Source organism: Mesocricetus auratus, unplaced genomic scaffold, assembly GCF_017639785.1.
Source record: "Mesocricetus auratus isolate SY011 unplaced genomic scaffold, BCM_Maur_2.0 Super-Scaffold_100009, whole genome shotgun sequence".
In the NCBI taxonomy this organism is placed as follows: domain Eukaryota; kingdom Metazoa; phylum Chordata; class Mammalia; order Rodentia; family Cricetidae; genus Mesocricetus; species Mesocricetus auratus.
Genome location: NW_024429193.1, coordinates 64,957,643 through 64,968,123, shown reverse-complemented (window position 1 = coordinate 64,968,123; position 10,481 = coordinate 64,957,643). Strand labels below are relative to the sequence as shown.

General features: G+C 46.0%; 1 pseudogene; it reads right to left on the bottom strand.

The window, feature by feature from the left end:
* Positions 1 to 346: 346 nt before the first annotated feature.
* LOC121142491 lies at positions 347 to 447 on the bottom strand (annotated as a pseudogene).
* Between the last annotated feature and the right edge of the window lie 10,034 nt (positions 448 to 10,481).

Genomic DNA, 10,481 nt, shown 5'->3' with positions numbered 1-10,481 from the left:
ATCCTGGCATTTGGGTGATGGAGGCAGGAGGATTGCTATGAATTTGAAGCCAGCCTGGAGTAATAATGAGACTCCATCAAAACAATGAAAAGAAGATGAAGAAGAAAGATGAGGAGGAAGGGGAAGGAGAGGAAGAGAAGGAGGAAGAGGAAGTCGTAGCAGCAGCAGCAGCACATGGTGTGAAGCTCATTGCTCATCCATAATCCCAGAGTTCCTAAGGCCGAGGCAGGACGATTGGAGGATTGCTGTGAGTCTGAGAGATCATCCAGAACTATATATCAAGAGCCAGGTCAGGTAAGACTACATACAAGACTGTCTCAAAAATCAAAACAAGAATAAGACATTAAAAAAACTAGTTCATGAATTTGCATATCCTCCTTATGAGGGCCATGATGATCTTCTCTGTATTACTCCAATTTCAGCAAGCTCAGCCCTAAGAAATTTTGAAATACATAAGAATACTAGGACTAGGCTGGGTGATCGTGGTGCACGCCTTTAATTCCAGCACTCAGGAGGCAGAGGCAGGCAGATCTCTGTGAGTTCAAGGCCAGCCTGGTCTATAGAGCAAGTTCCAGGACAGCTAAGGCTTTTGTTACACAAAGAAACCCTATCTCGAAAAACCAAAAACCAAAATGAAACAAAACAAAAACCCAAACAACAAGCAACCAAAAGAAATGGTGAGAGAAAGCTTTCCTGTCTTGTCCCAAGTCTTAGAGGAAAGTGAAGGCTTTCATTGTAGAATGACAGCTGTGGGCTTTGCATTTATGGGCCTATATTATGTTGAAGTTGTTTTCTTCTATCTTAGCTTTGAGTGTTATGTTTTTTTTTTGGTATTTACGAGACAGGGTTTCTCTGTATTGTTTTGGAGGTTGTCGGTTCAGCCTGGCATCATGAAAAGGTATTGAATTTACATTGAATTCTTTTTCTGTATCAACTGAGATGATAATGTGTTTTTTGTACTTCAATCTGCTTATATGGCTCATTTCATTTATTAATTTTCATATGTTGAATTCCAGGGATGAATTTACTTAGTTACGGTTTATAATCATCTTGATGTACTGTTGAATTTAATTTGCTAGGGTTTTGTTGATTATTTTTGCATTAGTGTTCATTAGGGATTTTAGTCTCTTGTTCTCTTGCAGTGTCTTTATCTGGCTGTGGATCAGAGACGAGGGATGATGGCTTCATAAAATGGACCCAGAGCTCTTCCCTTCACTTCAGTTTTTAGAAAGCTTTTGAAAAATATTAGTTGTTCTATTTGTTTGTTTTTGAGGTAGGAACTTTCTTTGCAAGTCTGGCTGGAGCTTCTGATTTTGCCTCTACCTCCCAAGAGCTGGGTGTCTAGGTGTAACTACCCCTCCCCTCCCCTCCCCTCCCCTCTCCTCCCCTCCCTCCCCTCCCCTCTCTCTCCCTCCTCTCTCCTCCCCTCCGTTTTCTTCCCCTCCCCCTCTCTCTGCTTCCCTTGCTCTCTCTCTCCCTTTCTCTGATTAGGTGAGATTAGCTTCAAACTTACTATGTAGCTGAGGATGACCCGAACTCCTGAGTTTTCTGCCTCTATATCTCAAGGGCATGGATTACAGGTGTGGGAACCACCCAGGTACAAATTTTCTGTTTCTTTATGATTAAGTATTCATTGTGATTTATATGTTCCTAGAAATTTATCTGTTTCTTGAAGGACATTCAGTTTGTTAATGTTAGGTCTCAAACCTGGGACAAATGGCTGAGATACCTAGTAACATATCAAAGCCGCTGCTGTCCACCAGGTTCTTCCCGCATCCCTCAGTATCTGCCCCCTACCCTAAATTCCAGCCCAGGAATTGGGCTGGACCCCCCTCAATTTCTCTGATTCCTATATAACCTAGCCATTTTGGCTACACCAGTCCTTTTTGGGCATAAAATTATTCATAGACGTCTCTTATAATCTTTTTAATTTTGTGGCATCATTCCCCTCCTCCACCGCATCCTGATGTCTTGTTTTGACAGGTTGACCTTAAACGCTCAGCCTCTTGAGGGCTAAAACTATAAGTGTGAGCCACCATGCTCACAGTTACCAAGGCTTTAGAAGCTGGTTATTAGAGGGTCTAAGTTAAAACCTAGAGTTACGGGGAGGATGCTGAATTTCTGTAGAGGTCAGAAACTTCAGTGGCAGCCTGGGTTTTGCCTTGGGGCCTGAGCCAGAAAGGTCCCAGAGGAGCAAATGCAGCTAAGACATGGTCAGGCCGCTTGGCAGGGCTTAAGGCTCCCTGGAAAATGTGGGGTGAGCAAAGGCTTGACGGTGTAAACTGAGTAGGCCAGAGGACCATCAGTGAGCCTTGGCAAGCTGGCTCTCCCAGTTCCCTCAGTCCAAGGTTTCACGCTGCCCTGTCTCAGTACAACCTGGAATATTATGTGGCAGGAGGGCAAAATACCTAAAAACCTTATGCCAGCATTAAAAAAATTATTCATTTACTTTGATGCATATAAGTGTTTTGCCTGCCTCTATATGTGCAGCTTACGTGTGTCCAGTGCTGTGGAGGCCAGAGGATGTTGGATCCCTTGGAACGGGAGGCACAGATGGTTGTAAGTCAGTACCTGGTGTTGGCAGCCTAACCTGACTCCTCTACAAGACAGTGAGTGAGTGTGCTTAGCAGCCAAGCCATCTCCCTAGCCCCTCACATAACCTTTGCTTTCCATCTAGATTTCTAGTAAAAATCCCTTTTGAAAAACTACAAGCCTTTCTGTTGTCCAGCATTAAAAGTTTGTTTTTCAAGTCTAAGCTTATTTGTTCCTTCTGGCAGCCCCGTGAGGCAGGAATCAGTACCTATACGTCACAGTAGAAGACACTGAGGCTTAGGACATGATGTGACTTATCCAAAGATGTGTTGCTTATGGCCAAAAGATCTGCAGTTCGGGTCCCTTCTTTTACTAACTCTGTGGACTGAGCAGAGGCCAGGAGCCCTTGTCTATAGTTGATACCAATACAATGGAGAGCCAAGAGTGTTCTCTACAGGCTCTGCACAGTGGTGAGACTTGGTAACCTTGAGGAACTGAGGAGATAGCTCAGTGTTTGCTGCATGAGCAGGAGGACGGGAATTCCATCCTCATTAACCATGTATTTAAGAGCAGGCAGGCAGGCAGGCAGGCAGGCAGGCATAGTGTATGTGCATGTAATCCCAGTGCTGGGGAAGCAGACAGCAAGATGCCTAGAACTTGCCATCCAGGCTGTCCAGCTGATTTGGTGACATTTTCCTTTTGTGGAGAGGAGGGTATATGAATATTTGGAATATAGTTTGGACATGTGGTGATGTAAAAGAGGAAGTTGTATATTTACACCTGGATTGGTAGTTTGGGAGTCAGAAACGTTTAGATGGTGTATAAAGGTTCTGCAGAGGAATGGAACTGATAGAGTGAACATTTGTTACAAAGAGGACTTATTAGATGTCTTATCTGACACAGGCTGGGTTGTCCAGCAATAGTTGTCTGCATGCTGGAGCGGCTTAGAAGCCAGTGGCTGCTCAGTTCACAAGGCTGTTGTCTCTGCAGCCCCATTCTGGCTCAGAAGGGCCAGAGCATTACTGGAGAGCTGCTGGTCTTCAGTCCGCGCTGGAAGCCTGAAGAAGCTGGCCTGGAGACTGGAGACTGGACTGTAGGCTGGAGAGGTGGCTCAGTTGTTGAGAGTGAGCACTGCTTTCTCTTCCAGAGGACCTGACTTCAGTTCCTAATTACCCACATTGGGTGACTTAACATTGCTTGTAATTCTAGCTCCAGAGGCCTCAGCACATCTAGTTTCCTCAGGCACCTGCAAGCACATGCTCTTACCAAAATACAGACACATACACCCACTCTTTTTTTTTTTGCTTTATTTTAAAAGAATCTGGAATGGTGGGGCATGGTGGCCCATACCTTTAATTCCATCACTTGGGAGGCAAAGTAAGGCAGAGCTCTATGAGTTCAAGGCCAGTCTAGTTTATATAGCAAGCTCTAGAACATCCGACTACATCGACTGTGTTAGCTCCCTCACCCCAAGAAGCTGGAAGCTGAGTTCATTTTGCTTTTTGAACATTTTGTCTTAGTTTGGGTTTCTAGCTCTGTGAAAAGACACCATGGCCATGGCAACTCTTATAGAGGAAAACATTTAATTGTGGTGGCAGCTTACAGTTGAGAGGTTCAGTCCATTATCATCATGGCAGGGAGCATGGCTGCATTCAGGCAGACATGGTGCTGGCTACATCTTGATCAGAAGGCAACAGGAAATGGACTGTGACCCCGAATGAAGCTTAAGCAAAGGAAACCTCAATGCCTGCCCCAATATTTGGTATACTTCCTTCACCAAGACCACAACTGCTTCAACAAGGACACACTTACCAATAGTGCCACTCCCTGTGAGCTTATGGGGGCCAATTACATTCAAACTGCCACAGCCCTCCTACTCCTGAAGCATAAGCCACCATGTGTGTGCTGGGAATCAATCAAATCTAGATCCTCTGGAAGAGCAGCCAGTGCTCTTAACCTCTGAGCGATTTCTCCAGACCCCGAAGCTAGGTTCCGATGTCAGGGAAGGGTAGCAGTAGCAGCAGCAGCTATAGAGTAGATGCATTCACCAGCAAGGAGTGAAGGCCAGAAGGCAAAAGCAACGCCATTTCTTCTTTGGACCTCTTTGTATCTGGGTTGCTACTGCAAGGTGCTGCTTGCTCTGCTGAGGACATCCCCTTCTCAGTTAATTACTCTAGGAATTTAACCTCAGCCTCTCCCAGAATCATGTGTTCAATCAAGCGGACAAACAAGGAAGATGGCAACCTAGGTGTTGAACATGGCTGGGTTTGCCGAGGGACTAGAACACAGAGCTAGAAGCAGAGAGATCCTTGTCCAAAGGCATTTCAAAGTGAACGTGTAAATCCAAGCTCCGGGTAGCCTCCCTGCCTCTTCACCAACTCTATTCCTTCCCTGAGCCTGGAGATCTGGAGCTGCCTCCGGCTCCTCTCCCTATCCCACACGCCCTGAGAGTCTGTTTTCAGGTCTCTCCGTCAGTCCTCACATGCATCAGAGTCAGTCAGTCCCTTATTTCCACCGTCTCGATCATTATCACACCAGTCAGAGTCACGGTCCCTTCTCGGTGAAGCAAACGCTGGCCCTTGTCCCTTCAGGGAGGCCAGATGCTACACACTCCCTTTATATCCATACAGCAGCAGGAGTGAGTCTGACTTGTAGATAGGTCGATTTGCAGTCCTCACCCTGGATCTGCCCCAGTCCCAAGCGCAGGAATTACAGGTGTGCTCTCCCACACCCAGATCCAAGTGCATTAGAGCACGTCCTCTGCTTCCCAGTTTCCCAGGGAGAAACTGAGGCAGGAGAGAACGGCAGGGAGTGATGGTGACATGGGGAAAAGGCCGGGCGAGGAAGGAGACACCTCATCCGCTTTTACTGCTGAGAAAGGCAGGGGCTTCAGACTCCACTGAAGGACCTAACGGCTGCAGACATCTGTGTTTTCCAAAAGACATCTTGTCAGAGGCGACAGATAAATTGCTTCCATTTAGGGCCAGATGATGCGTTTTGCAGAGATCCCGCCATCGAGGACATCACTGACAGTAATAGGCAAGGCTAAAATGGCGGATGATGCTATTGTCCTGGCACTGCTCCTCCTAGACTTATTTGCTGCTGTCCATCAGTCTACCCGTCCACTCTGCTTTTTTTTTTTTTTTTTTTTTTTTTTTTACGAGACAGGGTTTCTCTGTATTGTTTTGGAGGCTGTCGGTCCAGCCCGGCCTCGAACTCACAGAGATTCGCCTGCCTCTGCCTCCCGAGTGCTGGGATTAAAGGTGTGAGCCACCACCACCCGGCCTGCTCTGCTTACTGAGAAAATCTCTTAACTTTTAGCCTCCATACAAAAAATTACACTCCTTAGGCAAAGTCCGAAAAAAGGGAGTGGTTTCTCAGCAGTCTTCAGAGATGTACCTCGAGGGCCACCATGGACACCATCTGTACAGGGACACAGTGGTGACTCACCCTGCGAAGACCCTGTTTGTCCTACAAGGTGTGTTTTGCTCCCTTGGAGGTCACTGGGAGCGTGTGCCATCAGGCCTGGCTATCTTGTTTCTTTATTTTTGTGCTAAGGATTGAACCCAGGGCATCATGAATTCTAAACAAGTACCTTCCCACTGAACTGCACTCTCACTCTTCACGTTTTAATTTGAGGCAGGCTCTTCTGAAGGTTCCCAGGTGGACCTTGATAGCTCGGATTGCAGGCTCGTGCCGCCATCCTGCTTTGTTTTTTGACACAGCATTTATACATCTCTAAAATGTTAAGTGTTTTACTTGTTTATCGCTTTTCTTTAATTACAGCACAGTCTCCACGAGGGAAGATTTTTCTCCTGTCTTGTTCACTGTGTTTGTTCCCAGTACCTGGCATATAGTCAGTGCTCAATATTTGGAGGATAAATGGACTCCCACGTGGAAGGGACCTGGAGGCAGGAGCTGATGCAGACGCCATGGAGGGGTGCTGTTTACTGGCTTGCTCTCCATGATTGCTCAGCCTGCTTTCTTACAGAACCCAGGACCACCAGCCCAGGGTGGCACCGCCCACAGTGATCTGGACCCTCCCACATCAAGCATCAATCAAGAAAATGCACACAGGCCAATCTTGTGGGGACCATTTTCTCGTTGAGGCTCCATCTTCCAACACAACTCTAGTTTGTGTCAAGTTGACACAAACGTAGCCAGCGCAAGTCCCAGGAGTCTTCCTGAGTTTCTTCCTTAGCCCTTACTTCTCATGCTGATCACCAACATAACTGCTTTTATCTCAAAAGTGAAGAGCCCAGAAATACAAAAATTGTAAGCCTCTACACATATTCTAGGGGAATTGGAGTTGACAGCTACTGTGGACAAAGGCTAACTTTTACCAGTTTCTCCCTGCCTTACAGTTAGCAGCTACTGCCGACCAAGGTTAACCTTTAACAGTTGCCTCTGCATGACCTCCCATTTTACATTCCTTTAACCTTTAACCCTTCCCTCTACGTGATTCTCTGCCTTGCATTCTTTCCAGCTCTGAGGAAAGCATCTGTGTCAAGATAGTCACAGGCTTTTGCAAGTATCTTGAACTAATACCCTACAATCAAAAACTGTAAATACTAAAATGTAACGTGACTCTAGGCCTAAACTCAGGACTGTAAAAATTTCTCTAATTCTCCCCAAAGTCTAACCTCAAGATTGTAAAATCTCTTTGGCCCACCATCTGTAAGAGGAGGCTCGAAACCTGCTCCCATTGTCACAGTGTCAGAAGCAGGAAGCTCTGACCGTGACCCTAGCTAGCTGGAAATCTTTTTGCTCCTCGGTTTCTGGAATAAAGTTGGTTTCTGGTTAATAGACTTAGGTGGTCTGTTCCCCATCATTTGCATGTCTCTGGGACCCAACAAAAAGTAAATCTCTGCCAGGTGTGGTGACATATGCTTACAATTCAAGGACAAGAGGATTGCTGTGAGTTGAGACTAGCCTGGGGTACAGATGTCTGCATTTTTCCATCTCTACTGCCCCTCCAACTCCATCGTAAACACTTTCTCCAGGACACCATAGTCTCAGGAGACAGCTTCTTTGTTGCCAACACAGAGTACTTTGATCTCTTAAATTTTTCTTTAGATTTATTTATTTTATATGTCTGAGTGTTTTGCTTGAATGTATGTCTGAGTGACATATACATGCCTGCTACCTGTGGAGGCCAGAGGAGAGAGTTGAGTGCTCTGGAACTGGAGTTACAGATGATTGTGAATCACCATGTGGGTGCTGGGAACTGAACCTTGGTTCTCTGCAAGAGCAGCCAGTAAGCACCGAGATGACTCTCCAGCCTTACTTCACTCTTGTAGAAGTAGCTGACAGGCTGAGTGTGGTGATGCATGCTGCTAACTCAGCACTTGAGAGGCTGAGGCAGGAGGATGAGAAATCAAGGCTAGCCTGAGCTACATAGTGAGTGGGTCTCACTGTGTAGCTCAGTCTGTCCTGGAACGCACATGTAGAATTGGCTGATCTTGGATTTACAGATGTGTGCCTGATTTTGCCTTTCCAGTACGCTGGGATTAGAGGCATGGGCCACTTTTTCTGCTGCTTTTGTGCAACACTCAGGACCATTCCTTTAGTAACAGCAGCAACAAATGGAGCAAAGTACGGAAACAAAAATAAAATTAAATTAAAAAAGAAAAGAAACAAAACAAAAAACCCCCACAACCAACCAACCAACAAACCCCCCAAAACAACCAAACATGAGGTAGCATTGAAGGATTTTGGATTAATGGTGTTGGTGGAGGAGATTTCAAAACAATCTAGTACTGACTGTGTTGCATGGCAGATCTATAATAAAAAGGAGTAAGCTGAGCAAGGAAAAATCAAAATGTGCAGTTTGAGGAGAAAAGAGGCACCAAGAAATATAATGGAGCTAAATCCAGTGCTCAAAGAGATAAAAAGTTTGAAGAAAAGACTGATGCTAAATGTAATAAAGGGAATAGTGACCTCAGAGCAAGACTCCACCCAGCTAAGCTTCCAACTTGTGAAAAGGAATAAAAGAAAAGCTTGAGGAGCTGGGTGGTGGTGACACAGAGAAACTTTGTCTTGGGAAAAAAAGTTCAGGGCTGGGTGTGGCACACACACCTTTATTTATTTTTTATTTTATTGATAATAATTTAGTAAATCTTTCACATCATGCATCCTGATCCCACCCGTCTCTCCTTTCCTTGCATCTGCTCTCTGCTTCTGTAACTTCCCACAATATAAAACAAAATAAAATTTAAGAGAAAAAAGAAAAAGGAAGAAAGGGAAAATGTTGCCACATTTCAGTGTGACAATCATACAGTAAACCCCTTTATTCACATATTTTTACATGCAGCATTCATTGGAAAGAACCATTGATTTGGTTCAAAGTCCCTAGTCTCTAACTACACTATTGACACTAGGTTCTCACTGGACTTTTTCTGGACATCCCATTGCTGCCCTGTGTCATGAAGACACACACACACACACACACACACACACACACACACACACACACACACACACCACCACCACCAGTGTTCTCCAGCAGATCACAGACAGGGTAGATGTCCAGGTGGGACAACACTAATCAGTTACAGTTAAGAGACTGCCTTGAGTCTCAGAAGAAACTCTCTTTTAAAGTGTTGAGACTGTTTCAGACTACAGGGATCTTTGAAGTTGGACTGAATGCATTTTTGTGTAGGGAGAGCTCCTGCAGAGCTGCAGCTGGTTTGATTCCTGAGTGTTAGCACCCAGCTTGAACCTGCCTTTTGTGAGTGCCATCTTTTGGGTTCGGGTACCTTCTGTTTGAAGAATGCAAATCTTATCTGAGAGTTTCCTAAAGGTTCAAAACCTATGCAGTCTCTTAACTGAGAGTTTGGATTGGCACTATGTCTTTGGGGAGCTTAGATAAGGAAATTGACTTGCTAAATGTGTGAATTCTATAACAGCTTACAAAACCCTTTTGCTAGGCGACAGCCAGTCTGGCATTCTGCCAGAGGCTGATCCCCTGTAGTTGGAAAGGCTAAAAAATCATCCTTAGAGTGCCTCTGTGTCTTCCTTCCATGGACCAGAGAGAACTCACACACGATACAACATTTTTGGGGCCAGGAAGTGGAATGTGGTGGTTTGAAGAAGAATACTCCCCCGGCCCCCCATAGGCTCATAGATTTGAATTCTTGGTCACGAAGGAGTGGCACTATTATTAGATCCTTGTTGGGATAGGTGTGGACTTGTTGAAGGAAGTGTGTTACTGGAGGTGGGCTTTGAGGATTCAGAAGCCCAAGCCAGGCCCTCTTTCTCTCTCTTCCTGCTGACTGCAGGTCGGGATGTAGAACTCTTGCTGCTTCCCCAGCACCATGTCCGCCCGCGTGCCACCATGCTCCCTGTCTTGAGGATTGTTGCGGGAGACCCTGCTCTGACGCCCCTTGCTGGAGGGGGTGAGAAGGTAGGAGGCGGTGAGAAGGCTCAGAGTCAGCGACACAGACAACGGGAGTCGGGTGAGTACTAAAGCACGTAACCGCAGGCTTGTTCATTGCGGAAATCAGGCTCACCCACATGCCCTCTGCCCTGCGTCCCATTGGCTTCAGTGAATGAGTCATGGTGCTGGTCTCCTTCTATTGGTTCTGTGGATCAGGCAACCACACACCAGTGGTTTCCAAGCATGGTGAAAGACTCCAGGTTGGCCCAAGGGGAAGCTATTAGTGTGCATGTTCATGCGGACCAGTCTACCGAAGGGCAGCGGGCACAGCCGGTCAGGTTGTCAGGCTGTTTTCCTCCTACAGAGGATAATGGACTAAACCTCTGAAACTAAGCCAGATCCAATTAAATGCTTTCCTTTATACGAGTTGCTGTGGTCTTGTCTTTTCACAGCAATAGAACACTGGCTAAGACACCTGACTCACTGTTCCAGCCCCCTGAAGCAACAATCATTTGATGGGCATCATTTCAGTTTCTCTCTGAGCAGACATTTGGGCCCCACAACAGAAGGC